Below are 15,940 nucleotides of genomic sequence, written 5' to 3'. Positions count from 1 at the left end.
AAAATCACACCGTGGAGAGCGAGGGCGGCGTGGGAGGGTGCGTGGATAATAATAATAATAATAATGGGATTTATTAAGCGCTTACTGGGTGCAAAGGTCAGAGAAGTGAAGTGACTTGCCCAAGGTCACACAGCAGACATGGGGCGAAGCTGGGATGATAAGGACGGTACTTGCTAAGCGCTTAAAAGGTGCAAAGCGCTGTTCTAAGCGCTGGGGAGGTTACAATAATAATAATAATGATAGCATTTATTAAGCGCTTACTATGTGCAAAGCACTGTTCTAAGCGCTGGGGAGGTTCCAAGGAGATCAGGGTGTCCCACCCGGGGCTCACAGTCTTCATCCCCACTTTCCAGATGAGGTCACCGAGGCCCAGGGAAGTGAAGTGACTGGCCCAAAGTCACCCAACTGACAACTGGCAGGGCCGGGATTCGAACCCATGACCTCTGACTCCAAAGCCCGGGCTCTTTCCACCGAGCCCCGCTGCTTCTCTGAGGTTAAGGGAAGTGATGGCCAAGGCGCCGGGGAGTCACCGGGGGCTCCCATTTAATCCCCACTTTCCAGATGGGGGTCACTGAGGCCCGCCGAAGCGACCTGCCCAAAGCCACCCGGCTGACAGTTGGCGGGGCCGGGATTTGAACCCACGACCTCCCATTTTTAACCGGAAAATCAGGACGGGTCGGGGCGTTTTTCGGTCCCTTTTTTTTTAAAAAAAAACCGATGGGGAGGGGAAGGCCCCGTCTTCGCTAAAAATAGGCCGCGGACGAGGCCGCCTTATGACGGCTCCTCGACTCGAGGCGCCGCCGGGTCTTTCCGGGGGGGGAGGGGGGGGTCCAAAAAATAGCCCCCAGCCCCCCGACAGGGCCACGAGTTCCAAACGTGCCAGCCGGCCTTACCTGGCAGCCGGGAATTGGAGCCCCAACGAAATTCCCCTCCTCTTCCTGCTGCTGCTGGTGGTGGTGGTGACGGTGGTGTTGGTCCTGCCGGTCCTTGTCCTTCTCCTCCAGCCCGAAAAGAGGCCCCGTTGGTGGGGTGCGAGCGGCAGCCCGGGGCCGGGTGGGGGGGGGGCCCGGCCCGGCCCGGCCCGGCAACGGAGGCGGGAGGTAACACGGTGGCGAGGCCGCGCGGTTGGGAGCGGGACACACACGCGCGCGCACACACACACACACACACACACACACGCACACACGGACGGGGCCGAGCGGCGGCGGAGGCCAACGGCTCAGACACGCCACACCGCCCGGGCCCGGGGGGGAGGGGGACACGCACACACACACACACACACCGGCCCCGCGCGGCCCGCGGGGGGGAGGGGAGGGACACACACACACACACACACCGAGAGAGGGGAGAGGGAGGAGACCGGCCAGGCGCAAAAGGAGCGCGCGGCCGCCGCACGGCAAAACCCAGGGGGGGAGGGGGCGCGCGCGCGCGCGCACACACACACACACACACACGCACCGCGCGCCAGAGGGGGGGGGGGGCGGCGACCGGCCAGGCGCAAAAGGAGCGCGCGGCCGCCGCACGGCAAAACCCAGGGGGGGGAGGGGGCGCGCGCGCGCACACACACACACACACGCGCGCGCACCGCGCGCCGGGGAGGGGGGGGCCGGCGACCGGCCAGGCGCAAAAGGAGCGCGCGGCCGCCGCACGGCAAAACCCAGGGGGGGAGGGCGCGCGCGCGCACACACACACACGCGCGCGCACACCGCGCGCCGGGGAGGGGGGGCCGGCGACCGGCCAGGCGCAAAAGGAGCGCGCGGCCGCCGCACGGCGAAGCGCCGGCGGGGGGAGGGGGCGCGCGCGCGCACGCGCCGAGGGGGGGGGGCCGCGCGACAGGGAGGGGGTGGGGGGAGGCGACCGGCCAGGCGCAATAGAGGGGGCCGCCGCGCGGCTAAACCCCCGGGTGGGGGGAGGGGGCGCGCGACAGGGAGGGGGTGGGGGGAGGCGACCGGCCAGGCGCAATAGAGGGGGCCGCCGCGCGGCTAAACCCCCGGGTGGGGGGAGGGGGGCGCGCGACAGGGAGGGGGGTGGGGGGAGGCGACCGGCCAGGCGCAATAGAGGGGGCCGCCGCGCGGCTAAACCCCCGGGTGGGGGGAGGGGGCGCGCGACAGGGAGGGGGTGGGGGAGGTGACCGGCCAGGAGCAATAGAGGGGGCAGCCGCGCGGCTAAACACCCGGGTGGGGGAAGGGGGCGCGCGCGCGCGCACACACACACACACACACGCACCGAAACAGGGGGGCCGCGCGACAGGGAGGGGGAAGGGGCGACCGGCCAGGCGCAAAGGAGCGAGGCCGCCGCACGGCCAAACAGCGGGGGGAGGGGGCGCGCGCGCACTCACACACACACACACCGAGAGAGGGGGCCGCGCGCCGGGGGGGGGAGGTGACCGGCCAGGCGCAAAGGAGCGCGGCTGAGGGAAGCGCGCGCGGGCCCCTCCCCCCCCACCCCGGCTCTCAGTCAATCAATCAATCAATCAATCAATCAATCGATCAATCGGATTTATTGAGCGCTTGGGAAGCCCAAGTTGGCAACGGTCTAGAGAGCCCGGCCCTACCCAACGGCGGGCCCACAGTCTAGAAGGGGGAGGCAGACGACGAAATCAAACGTACTAACAGAATAAAATAAATAGAATCGATATGTACCCCCGCGCCCACGTGTGATGATGATGATGATGATGGCATTTGTTAAGCGCTTACTATCGTCATCAATCGTATTTATTGAGCGCTTACTGTGTGCAGAGCACTGGACTAAGCGCTTGGGAAGTACAAGTTGGCAACATATAGAGACGGTCCCCACCCAACAGTGGGCTCACAGTCTAAAAGACCGTGCTTATTATGAGCACAGTATTTATTGAGCGCTTACTAGGTGCAAAGCACTGTTCTAAGCGCTGGGGGAGGTTACAAGGTGATCAAGTTGTCCCACGTGGGGCTCACAGTCTTAATCCCCATTTCACAGATGAGGGAACTGAGGCACAGGGAAGTGAAGTGAGTTGCCCAAGGTCACACAGGTGGCAGAGGCGGGATTTGAACCCATGATCTCTGACTCCAAAGCCCGGGCTCTTTCCACTGAGCCACGCTGCTTCTCCGAGCGCAGAGCACTGTACTAAGCGCTTGGGAAGTACAAGTCGGCAACTATAGAGACGGGCCCTACCCAACGGCGGGCTCACAGTCTAGAAGGGGGAGACAGACGACAAAACCAAACATATTAACAGAATAAAATTAATAGAATCGATATGTACCCCCGCGCCCACGTGTGCAGAGCACTGTACTAAGCGCTTGGGAAGTACAAGTCGGCAACTATAGAGACGGGCCCTACCCAACGGTGGGCCCACAGTCTAGAAGGGGGAGGCAGACGACAAAACAAAACAGATTAACAGAATAAAATAAATAGAATCGATATGAACCTCCGTGCCCACGTGTGCAGAGCACTGTACTAAGCGCTTGGGAAGTACAAGTCGGCAACTATAGAGACGGGCCCTACCCAACGGTGGGCTCACAGTCTAGAAGGGGGAGACAGATTACAAAACCAAACGTATTAACAGAATAAAATAAATAGAATCGATATGTACCCCCGCGCCCACGTGTGCAGAGCACTGTACTAAGCGCTTGGGAAGTACAAGTCGGCAACTATAGAGACGGGCCCTACCCAACGGTGGGCCCACAGTCTAGAAGGGGGAGACAGACGACAAAACCAAACAGATTAACAGAATAAAATAAATAGAATCGATATGTACCCCCGCGCCCACGTGTGCAGAGCACTGTACTAAGCGCTTGGGAAGTACAAGTCGGCAACTATAGAGACGGGCCCTACCCAACGGTGGGCTCACAGTCTAGAAGGGGGAGACAGAGAACAAAACAAAACATATTAACAGAATAAAATAGACTCGATATGTACCCCCGCGCCCACGTGTGCAGAGCACTGTACTAAGCGCTTGGGAAGTACAAGTCGGCAACTATAGAGACGGTCCCTACCCAACGGTGGGCTCACAGTCTAGACGGGGGAGACAGACGACAAAACCAAACATATTAACAGAATAAAATTAATAGACTCAATATGTACCCCCGCGCCCACGTGTGCAGAGCACTGTACTAAGCGCTTGGGAAGTACAAGTCGGCAACTATAGAGACGGGCCCTACCCAACGGTGGGCCCACAGTCTAGAAGGGGGAGACAGACGACAAAACCAAACAGATTAACAGAATAAAATAAATAGAATCGATATGTACCCCCGCGCCCACGTGTGCAGAGCACTGTACTAAGCGCTTGGGAAGTACAAGTCGGCAACATGTAGAGATGGGCCCTACCCAATGGCAGGCTCACAGTCTAGAAGGGGGAGACAGACGACAAAACAAAACATATTAACAGAATAAAATAAATAGAATCGATATGTACCCCTGCACCCACGTGTGCAGAGCACTGTACTAAGCGCTTGGGAAGTACAAGTTGTCAACACATAGAGACAGTCCCTACCCAGCAGTGGGCCCACAGTCTAGAAGGGGGAGACAGACGACAAAACCAAACATATTAGCTGAATAAAATTAATAGAATCGATATGTACCCCCGCGCCCACGTGTGCAGAGCACTGTACTAAGCGCTTGGGAAGTACAAGTCGGCAACTATAGAGACGGGCCCTACCCAACGGTGGGCTCACAGTCTAGAAGGGGGAGACAGATGACAAAACCAAACATATTAACAGAATAAAATAGACTCGATATGTACCCCCGCGCCCACGTGTGCAGAGCACTGTACTAAGCGCTTGGGAAGTACAAGTCGGCAACTATAGAGACGGGCCCTACCCAACAGTGGGCCCACAGTCTAGAAGGGGGAGACAGAGGACAAAACAAGACATATTAACAAAATAAAGTAAATAGAATCGATATGTACCCCCGCACCCACGCGCAAGGCAGGCCAAGGCCGCCCCGTCGGCTCTTAAAGCCGCTTCGCTTCAGAGGGGCTGGGGACATTGATTCATTCATTCCTTCATTCATTCATTCAATCGTATTTATTGAGCGTTTACAGTGTGCAGAGCACCGGACTAAGCGCTTGGGAAGGGCTCATTTAGACCGTGAGCCCACTCTTCTAGACTGTGAGCCCACTGTTGGGTAGGGACCGTCTCTATCTGTTGCCAACTTGTACTTCCCAAGCGCTTAGTCCGGCGCTCTGAGCACAGTAAGCGCTCAATAAATACGATTGAATGAATGCATGAATAATAATAACGATGGCATTTATTAAACACTTACTATGTGCAAAGCACTGTTCTAGGCGCTAGGCAGGTTACAAGGTGATCGGGTTGTCCCTCGGGGGGCTCACAGTCTTCATCCCCATTTTACAGACGAGGGAACTGAGGCACAGAGAAGTTAAGTGACTTGCCCAAAGTCACACAGCTGGCAATTGGCGGAGCTCGGATTTGAACCCATGACCTCTGACTCCGGAGCCCGGGCTCTTTCCACTGAGCCACGCTGCTATGACAAGTTGGCGACATATAGAGACGGTCCCTACCCAACAGCGGGCTCACAGTCTAGAAGGGGGAGACAGACGACAAAACAAGACATATTAACAAAATAGAATAGAATAAATATGTACAAATAAATAGCCCTACTGAGAGCTCACCTCCTCCAGGAGGCCTTCCCAGACTGAGCCCCCTCATTCCTCTCCCCCTCCTACCCAACCCCATCCCCTCGCCTTACCTCCTTCCCCTCCCCACAGCACCTGTATATATGTATATATGTTTGTACGGATTTATTACTCTATTTATTTTACTTGTACATATTTATTCTATTTATTTTATTTTGTTAATATGTTTTGTTTTGTTGTCTGTCTCCCCCTTCTAGACTGTGAGCCCGCGGTTGGGTAGGGACCGTCTCTGTCTGTTGCCAACTTGTACTTCCCAAGCACTTAGTACAGTGGTCTGCACACAGTAAGCGCTCAATAAATATGATTAAATTAATGAAATAGAGTAATAAATACGTACAAACATATATACTTAGATACAGGTGCTATGGGGAGGGGAAGGAGGTAAGGGGGAGATGGGGAGGGGGGAGGGGGAGGGGAAGGAGGGGGCTCAGTCTGGGAAGGCCTCCTGGAGGAGGTGAGCTCTCAGTAAACCCTCTCTCCCCCTCCTCCCCATCCCCCCCCGCCTTACCTCCTTCCCATCCCCACAGCATCTATATATATATATGTATATATGTTTGTACATATTTACTATTCTATTTCATTCATTCATTCAATTGTATTTATTGAGCGCTTACTGTGTGCAGAGCACTGGACTAAGCGCTTGGGAAGTCCAAGTTGGCAACATCTAGAGACGGTCCTTCCCCAACAGCAGGCTCTTATTTGTTTTACTTGTACGTATTTATTTTATTTACTTTATTTTGTTAATATGTTTTGTTTCGTCTGTCTCCCCCTTCTAGGCTGTGAGCGGGCCTCAGTTTCCCTCCCCTGCGGGGGTTGGAGGGGGGGAGGGGGTGTCTGGGATATGCTTGTAGATGTAAGAAAAGGTTATTTATTACTAATAATAATCATAATGGCATTTGTTAGGTGCTTCCTATGGGCCTGGCGCTGTAATATGCATCTCACCTGTATATATGTATATATGTTTGTACATATTTATTACTCTATTTATTTATTTTACTTGAACATATTTATTCCATTTATCTTATTTTGTTAATATGTTTTGTTTCATTGTCTGTCTCCCCCTTCTAGACTGTGAGCCCGTTGTTGGGTAGGGACCGTCTCTATATGTTGCCAACTTGTACTTCTCAAGCACTTAGTACAGTGCTCTGCACACAGTAAGCGCTCAAGAAATACGATTGAATGAATCCCAGACTGACCCCCCTCGTTCCTCTCCCCCTGCCCCCCCTCCCCATCCCCCCACCTTACCTCTTTTCCCTCCCCACAGCACCTGTATATTTGTATATATGTTTGTACATATTTATTACTCCATTTATTTATTTTACTTGTACATATTTATTCTATTTATTTTATTTGGTTTCTATGTTTTGTTTTGTTGTCTGTCTCCCCCTTCTAGACTGTGAGCCCGCTGTTGGGTAGGGAACATCTCTATATGTTGCCAACTTGGACTTCCCAAGCGCTTAGTATGGTGCTCTGCACACAGTAAGCGCCAATAAATACGATTGAATGAATGAATGAGTGAATCAACCCTCTCTCCCCCTCCTCATCCCCCCTGCCTTACTCATTCATTCATTCAATCATATTTATTGAACGCTTACTGTGTGCAGAGCACCGGACTAAGCGCTTGAGAAGTCCAAGTCGGCAACATCTAGAGGCGGTCCCCACCCAACGATGGGCTCACAGGCTAGAAGAGGACAAAGCAAAACATGTGGACAGGTGTCAATCAATCAATCAATCAACCAATCGTATTTATTGAGCGCTTACTATGTGCAGAGCACTGTACTAAGCGCTTGGGAAGTACAAATTGGCAACACATAGAGACAGTCCCTACCCAACAGTGGGCTCACAGTCTAAAAGTCAAGTCGTCTGTCGTCTGTCAAGTCAGTCTGTCAAGCCGTCAGAACAATCAGAATTAAAGCTAGATGCGCATCATTAACAAAATAAATAGAATAGTAAATAGGTACAAGTACAATAAATAGAGTAATAAATCTGTACAAACATATCTACAGGTGCTGTGGGGAGGGGAAGGAGGTAGGGAGGGGGGATGGGGAGGAGGAGAGGAAAAAGGGGGCTCAGTCTGGGAAGGCCTTTGTCCTCTCCCAGGCGCTTGGTTCAGTGCTCTGCACACAGTAAGCGCTCAGTAAATACGATTGACTGACACCCTGTCAGGTCTCTAGGGTCTGCTCCATGAGGAGAGCACTTTGTGCAAACTCTGGTGCACTAGATTCTCCCATGCGCTTAGTACAGTGCTCTGCACACCATAAGTGCTCAATCAATCAATCGTATTTATTAAGCGCTTACTGTGTGTAGAGCACTGTACTAAGCGCTTGGGAAGTACAAGTTGGCAACATATAGAGAAGCAGCGTAGCTCAGTGGAAACAGCCCGGGCTTTGGAGTCAAAGGTCATGGGTTCGAATGCCAGCTCCACCACTTGTCAGCTGTGTGACTTTGGGCAAGTCACTTAACTTCTCTGTGCCTCAGTTCCCTCATCTGTAAAATGGGGATTAAGACTGTGAGCCCCCTGTGGGACAACCCGATTGCCTTGTAATCTCCCCAGCGCTTAGAACAGTGCTTTGCACATAGTAAGCGCTTAATAAATGCTATTATTATTATATAGAGACAGTCCCTACCCAACAGTGGGCTCACAGTCTAAAAGGGGGAGACAGAGAACAAAACCAAACATACTAACAAAGTAAAATAAATAGAATAGATATGTACAAGTAATAAACACCACTGAACAAAAAATCAATCAATCTTACCTCCTTCCCTTCCCCACAGCACCTATATATATGTATATATGTTTGTACATATTTATTACTCTATTTATTTTACTTGTGCATATTTATTCTATTTATTTTATTTTGTTAATACGTTTTGTTTCGTTGTCTGTCTCCCCCTTCTAGACTGTGAACCCGCTGTTGGGTAGGGACCGTCTCTATATGTTGCAAACCTGTACTTCCCAAGTGCTTAGTACAGTGCTCTGCACACAGTAAGTGCTCAATAAATACGATTGAATGAATGAATGAATGAATGAAAAAAATAACCAACACCACTTAACTTGGGCAGGGTGACTTAATATACCGTAAACTTGGGCTCCCAGGGATTTAGGCGGAATTTCTGAGATTTCCCCCACCACCACCACCACTCCCCGTGTGCTGTCTAGAGGGATAGGTATATGCGGGTTTGTTTTTTATGGCATCCATTCAGTCATTCGGTCGGATTTATTGAGCGCTTACTGTGTGCGGAGCACTGGACTGAGCACTTAATGCTAATGACCGCGTTTGTTAAGCGCTATGTGCCAAGCACCGTTTAAGGGCTGGAGGAGATACAAAGTTGTCAGATTGTCCCACACTGGGCTCACAGTCTCAATCCCCATTCATTCATTCATTCATTCATATTTATTGAGCACCTACTGTGTGCAGAGCACTGGACTAAGCACTTAATACTAAGGACGGCGTTTGTTAAGCGCTCACTATGTGCCAAGCACTGTTTAAGCGCTGGGGGAGATACAAACATAAGCGCTTAGTACAGTACTCTGCACACAGTAAGCGCTCGATAAATACGATTGAATGAATTTTGCTCACAGTCTTAATCCCCATTCATTCATTCATTCATTCATTCATTCGTATTTATTGAGCACCTACTGTGTGCAGAGCACTGGACTAAGCGCTTAATACTAAGGACGGCATTTGTTAAGCGCTGCCTATGTGCCAAGCACTGTTTAAGCGCTGGGGGAGATACAAGGTCGTCAGACTGTCCCACGTGGGGCTCACGGTCTTGATCCCCATTCATTCATTCATTCGTATTTATTGAGCGCCTACTGTGTGCAGAGCGCTGTACTAAGCACTTGGGAAGTTCAAGTCGGCCGCATATAGAGACGGTCCCTACCCAACAACGGGCTAACGGTCTAGAAGGGGGAGACAGACAGTTTTACGGATGAGGGAGCAGGCCCAGTGAAGTGACTTGATGATGATGATGGCATTTGTTAAGCGCTTACTAGGTGCAAAGCACTGTTCTAAGCACTGGGGGAGGTTACAAGGTGATCAAGTTGTCCCACAGGGGGCTCACAGTTTTAATGCCCGTTTCACAGATGAGGTACCGGAGGCACAGAGAAGTGAAGTGACTTGCCCAAAGTCACACAGCTGACTGTTGGCAGAGCCGGGATTTGAACCCATGATCTCTGACTCCAAAGCCCGGGCTCTTTCCACTGAGCCACGCTGCTTCTCCACACACTGACTTGCCCAAAGTCACACAGCTAACGAGTGGCGGAGGCAGGATTAGAACCCTTGACCTCTCCAGCCCGGGCTCTTTTCACTGAGCCACGCGATGGCATTTGTTAAGCGCCGACTGTGTGATCTAAGCGCTGGAGGAGAGGCAGGTTCATCAGGGTGTCCCACGTGGGGCTCACGGTCTCAATCCCCATTTTCCAGAGGAGGGAACTGAGGCCCAGCGAAGTGAAGTGACTTGCCCAGAGTCACCCAGTGGACGAGTGGAGGAGCCGGGATTAGAACCCACGACCTCTGGCTCCCAGTCCCGGGCTCTTTCCACTGAGCCACGCTGCGTAGTAAGCGCTCACTATGTGCCAGACACCCACCTAGGTGCCGGGACGGCTATGAGCTAATCAGATCGGATACAAGTCCTGGTTCCACAGGGATCTCACAGCCTGATGACTTGTACTTCCCAAGCGCTTAGTACAGTGCTCTGCACACAATAAGTGCTCAATAAATACGATTGATTTATTGATTGATTGATTGATGACCCCATTTTACGGAGGAGGAGGCCCAGAGACGTGAAGTGACCTTCTCGACTGTGAGCCCGCTGTGGGCACTGTTTCTAATTTGCTGCTGAATTGTACTTTCCAAGCGCTTAGTACAGTGTTCTGCACACAGTAAGTGCTCAATAAATACGGCCAAAGGAGCTGACTTGCCCAATGTCACACAGCAGGCAAGTGGCAGGGCCGGCTTGAGAACCCCGGTCCTCTGACTCCCGGGCCCCATTGGCTCTTATCCGCCAGGCCATAATGCTTCTCATATGTACCTTTGCGTGTTGGGGGTCTTATACCATAAATACCATGAGTCTAGGTGTTTGTGAAAGTTATTATATTGTCGGCAGAGAAACTGCAGGTGTAATATGCCGCCGATTTCAAATTCCCATTTCGACCGCAGAATTAGTTCCCCGGGGGGGGAAGAGAAAAAAGAAAACACGGGAAAAGGTCAATCAATCAATCAATCGTATTTATTGAGCACTTACTTTGTGCAGAGCACCGTACTAAGCGCTTGGGAAGTACAATTTGGCAACATATAGAGACAGTCCCTCAGGTCGTTTTTCATAGAGCGATCCGAAGCTGAAACTGAAGTGTTTGTATCCAAATGTGGGGCAAATCAGGCAGGTGGTGGTATGTATCGAACGGTCCGTCTCTTTGGTCAGTCGTCACTCCTTTAATGGAATAAAGTTGCAGCGTTCATTGTCTTTACAAGATATCCACCTTAAAATAGTGGCCAGAGCAAATTTGGCCATATTTGGATTTTGGCATAATTAGAGCATCGAATCCATTGAAAATACACATTAGCGATATGGTCAGTGAATGTGCAACTTGTCCCCCTTGACCATTGGTTTTATAGTGAGTAGAAATTATTTCTAATAAAAAAGAGTCCCAAGGGGTAATTATACCAAAGGGAAAGAATACTCCAGTTTTACTTGGCACACGCCGATTGATAATATGTTCATGTTCTTCTAAAATGCAACATGGATGCAAATTGCAACATATTTGTTGTGTTTCCTTAAAATTCTCTACAAATATATTCTTCTCTTGTTTTTCAAACTAAATGGTAGCATGCTTAAGACTTTATCCACTCCTGAGGCAATATTTTAGTGAAATGTAAAGACACGCTTTCCTCTAAACATAAATTTCACGTTCTTCAGAGATCTTCAAAGGCATTCTTATTCCACGTTAAAAGGCAGACCTGTTTTGTATTCCTTCACATCTACTGTAGATCAATCAGTCAAGCGATCGTTGCTATTTATCGAGCGCAAACTGTGGGCCGTGGACTGTACCGAGCACTTGGGAGAGTTTGAGGCTACCGAGTTGGTAGACTTGAACGTGTGCTGCTATCTGACCAAGAGGCTGCTTTGAATGGTGAGGGAAGTTGATTCTTCAAAAAAACAAAAAAATGTACAGAAATATAACTGGGCCTACTTCAAATATCGTGGGCCCACCAGAAGTCACACGGCGCAGGACAGACATCAGGTCTGGAATGTGAGCCCGCTGTGGGCAGGGATTGTCTCTATTTGTCGCTGAATCGTACTTCCCGAGCGCTTAGTACAGCACTCTGCTCACAGTAAGCGCTCAATAAATACGATTGAATAAATGAATGAATAAGAACCTACGTCTAGAGTGTGATAGTGTGGCTTAGTGGAAAGAGCACGGGCTTCGGAGTCAGTTGATGTGGGTTCTAATCCCGGCTCCACTGCTTAATAATAATAATAATCATGGTATTTCTTAAGCGCTTACTATGTGCAAAGCACTGTTCTAAGCGCTGGGGGGATACAAGTTGATCGGGTTGTCCCATGTGGGGCTCACAGTCTTAATCCCCATTTTACAGATGAGGGAACTGAGGCTCAGAGAAGTTAAGTGGCTTGCCCAAGGTCACACAGCTGACACGTAGTGGAGCCGGGATTTGAACCCCTGACCACTGACTTCAAAGCCCGGGCTCTTTCCATTGAGCCATGCTGCTTCTCTAATAATAATGGCTTATATTAAGCACTTACTATGTGCAAAGCACTGTTCTAAGCACTGGGGAGGTTACAAGGTGATCAGTTTGTCCCACAGGGGGCTCACAGTCTTCATCCCCATTTTACAGATGAGGTAACTGAGGCACAGAGAAGTTAAGTGACTTGCCCAAAGTCACGCAGCAGACAATTGGCGGAGCCGGGATTTGAACCCATGACCTCTGACTCCGAAGCCTGGGCTCTTTTCACTGAGCCACACTGAGCACTTACTAACTGCTTGTCACAGCTTGTCAGCTGTGTGACCTCAGGCACGTCACTTCACTTCTCTGGGCCTCAGTTCCCTCATCTGTAAAACGGGGATTATAAAACTGTGAGCCCCACATGGGACAACCTGGTTAACTTGTATCCTCCCCAGCGCTTAGAACAGTGCTTGGCACATAGTCAGCGCTTAATACCATCATTATTATGATTATTATTATTACTTTCCTAAATTGAGGAGGATGAGGTTGGTAACGACTTTGGTTTACAAAGGGATCATTATCACCATCCCCATCCACCGCATTTCTCAAACGCCTACTGCGTTCAGAACAGTGTACTCAGAAATTAGGAACAGAAAATAAAGGTAAAAGACGGGAGCCCTTCCTGGCGGATTTACAGGTCGGTGGTGGAGACGAGCCGCGCAAAAATAGTCAATAAGAGAATAGATGCAAATGCCAAAAAAAAGTAAACAATCTATAAAGCATGCAACAAAAGGGAACCAATGAATAAACCAACATTAATGGGGTGGGTCAGCAGGTGGGGACTATTCAGGGAATGCCTCTTCGAAGAAGTGACATGATTAAAGTCGGAAGCGCTAACTCTGTACCAAGGGCTTCTGATGAGATAAATAAAAAGGAGGGGATGCGAGTCCTGTCCCTTTAAGGGACTCACCACCCAGGTGGGGGATAAACAGATTAAATGTAAAGATAACAACAGATCCAAGCAACAGAGTGGACACACCAAGACAATAAGGTTAAGGCCAGTCAATGAACTCTTCTGGGAGCAGGGAAAATCTGAGGAATCTGCTCTTGCCGGCCTTAGCGGCGAAGCAGAGCAGCCCTGGGGGATCCCAAAGGTCGCAAAGGTCAACTTCCAGCGTGATGTCTTTGGTCCCTGGGGTGGCAGGCTGATCGATTTGGGGGTAGAGTGGAAGTGGCAGTGGCAGACCCCCACCTCCCCACCCCAAATCCAGCTTTTGAGGTTGCTTACTTTCTGTTCCCCACCTCCCACTCCCTTCCCATGCACGCACGCATTCATTCATTCAATCATATATATTGAGCTCTTACTGTACTGAGCGCTTGGCAATATACAATACAGCAATAATGAGAGAGTATCCCTGCCCACGATGAACTCACAGTCTAGTGAATAGGGCAAGTGGTTTGAAGGTGGACAAGGACATGATTTTGCCGATTTAAGGAGGAAGGGACTTCCAGGCCGGAGAAAACATCTGATGTTTCTCAAAATCTATCAAGTTCTTCATCCCTGAGCCACCCCAAAAGAACAGGCCAGACTGGTGGCATAGGTGTTTACCAGTTTTTTTCCGGTTTCTCCCTAAGCTACTTGAAGCATGCCCTTTTCTAAGGAAGAAGAAAGCCATAAATCCAGCACTTCTGATAACCCACCACCCTGAGGGTAACCCCCACCCTAATAGAGTAAAGCATCTCTGATGTACCTAACTGTGCAAAGGCATAGATCTGAAAGGACTGGAAATACCCGTGGGTAAGGAAAAACCTGAGTAAGCCCTGTCTCCATCGTGTTTTACAAGGCCTCACTTTCTGTGTGTGTGTGTGTGTGGGGGGGGGGGGATTTATTTGGGGGAGGTGGGAAGGGCTATTTCTCTGATTCACAACCTTTACAGCAGAATTGGAAAGTCTGTAATACCCACCTCCCCTTTCCCCCACCCCAAAAAAATCATAAAGTATCCACACAAGTGCATTTGGCCCTGTTACTCCACCTTCTCAGATTACACCTTATCCATAGGTAAGGCACAGCATGGAGGAAATTCCAGCAATTATTAGGCACCATCGGACAAAGGACAAAGTCACAAATATCTTTCAATGACTTTCAGCGATGCCTCTGATATTTATGCTTTCTCTAGGCTCTGAATGCAAACATGAATCACGCCTCTAAAAGGGAGAAAGGATTCTGCTGCTGTTACGGGAGGCATTCCGCAATAAGGGGAGTCGTGTGAAGAAGACTCAGGAGAGCTTTCGAGTGAATTTCACAAGACAGACAAACCTACAGACAAGGAAGTGTTACCTGAAGTTACATATATGTTGTAAAATGACTAGACGAATCCTAACTTGTTGGATTTCAACAATATTACACCAAAAGGGTGTGGTGTGATGAGATAACACACACCTTTGGATTCTTTGTCCGCCATGAAGTGAAGTAGAAAAGGATTATCCCAAGATGACAGGATCTCATTTTACATTTTGAAGTCATCATGATTCATCAAATTGTTTGATATTTTGTGCAATTAAAGCATTTAAAACAAACATGAAAGGACAAAATGCCTATTTGGGAACTTAAAATAATGATCCCCATCACTTATTCTTTTCACGTTTGGTACGTAGTTATCTAGCAAATTAAAGGTGCACATTTTTTTTTTCTAAGCCTGTCGGAGCACCCTAATGTACGTTTCTGTTTCGTTTCATTTTGAGTTGGTGCAATACTTTTGCGGTTCTTTCACCAATCAGTTTTTGACATCCGGAGCGGGTGCACCCATCTCACCCACACATCTCAAAAATCGCCGAACACAAACTCCTTTTTCCGTGTAGCGGGGGCCTTTTCAACTACTGCACAGCTGGCCACAGTTCTCCATCCCTTGGGGGACCTCACTGTACTGGTGAAATTAACCTGACTTGGATTTTTCATTTTTAATTACAGGTATTTAGGATGTCCATATTTTCCAACTGCAGGTCATAACCTGTCGTTGGGATAAATCCAAAACAACCGAAGCGGCCAAGACACATAAGCGCTTATTACAGTGCTCTGCGTCCGGGAAGCGCTCAATAAATAGCATTAGCAGTCAAAAGAAGAAAGAAAGAAAACAACCCACATAAGCTTATGTCCTTGACACGTGTTGGGGCCAAAGCAGGTTCTCTTGGCTTCAGATCTGCCACTCAGCTATTCAGTCTTTGGAGGACAAACACTTGGTTGCAGTGAAAGAGAGAGGCATTGGGTGAAAGGTGACTTCTATCCTGCAAAACAACCAGGCTGACCCTCCTGTGCACCTTCATTCATTCATTCATTCATTCATTCATTCATTCATTCATTCGTATTTACTAAGCACCTAGTTTGTGCTGAGCACAGTACTAAGTGCTCGGGAAGTACAACAATAAAGAGTGACAATCCCCTCCCACAACGAGCTCACAGTCCACAGTCAGCCCTCAGCATCATCAGCAATCAATTAACCGTATTTACTGAGCACTAATGGGATAACAACAATAATAATAATGATGGCATTTGTTGAGCACTTACTATATGCAAAGCACTGTTCTAAGTGCTGGGGGATACAAGGTGATTAGGTTGTCCCACGCG

At 49.8% G+C, this 15,940-nt stretch overlaps 1 protein-coding gene and 1 long non-coding RNA gene across 4 annotated transcripts in view; one reads left to right on the top strand and one right to left on the bottom strand.

Annotated features, from left to right (window-relative positions):
• TBL1XR1 (TBL1X receptor 1) overlaps positions 1 to 1,085 on the bottom strand; it is a 231,323-nt gene extending 230,238 nt beyond the window's left edge. For 2 of the 3 annotated variants that reach the window (XM_038762492.1, XM_038755677.1), the window contains exon 1: positions 894 to 1,085. The gene's annotated coding sequence lies outside the window, so the exon portion shown is untranslated. The remainder of the gene's footprint in view (positions 1 to 893) is intronic. The other variant, XM_038744104.1, reaches the window with a different exon arrangement.
• On the top strand, positions 1,068 to 14,810 carry LOC119926509. The gene is made up of 3 exons (XR_005450359.1): positions 1,068 to 1,100; positions 11,623 to 11,765; positions 14,496 to 14,810. It is a non-coding gene; the product is annotated as an uncharacterized LOC119926509 (long non-coding RNA).
• Positions 14,811 to 15,940: the final 1,130 nt, after the last annotated feature.

The sequence above is a fragment of the Tachyglossus aculeatus genome, chromosome 1, assembly GCF_015852505.1.
Source record: "Tachyglossus aculeatus isolate mTacAcu1 chromosome 1, mTacAcu1.pri, whole genome shotgun sequence".
NCBI lineage: Eukaryota > Metazoa > Chordata > Mammalia > Monotremata > Tachyglossidae > Tachyglossus > Tachyglossus aculeatus.
This window is presented reverse-complemented; position numbering and strand designations above follow the sequence as displayed.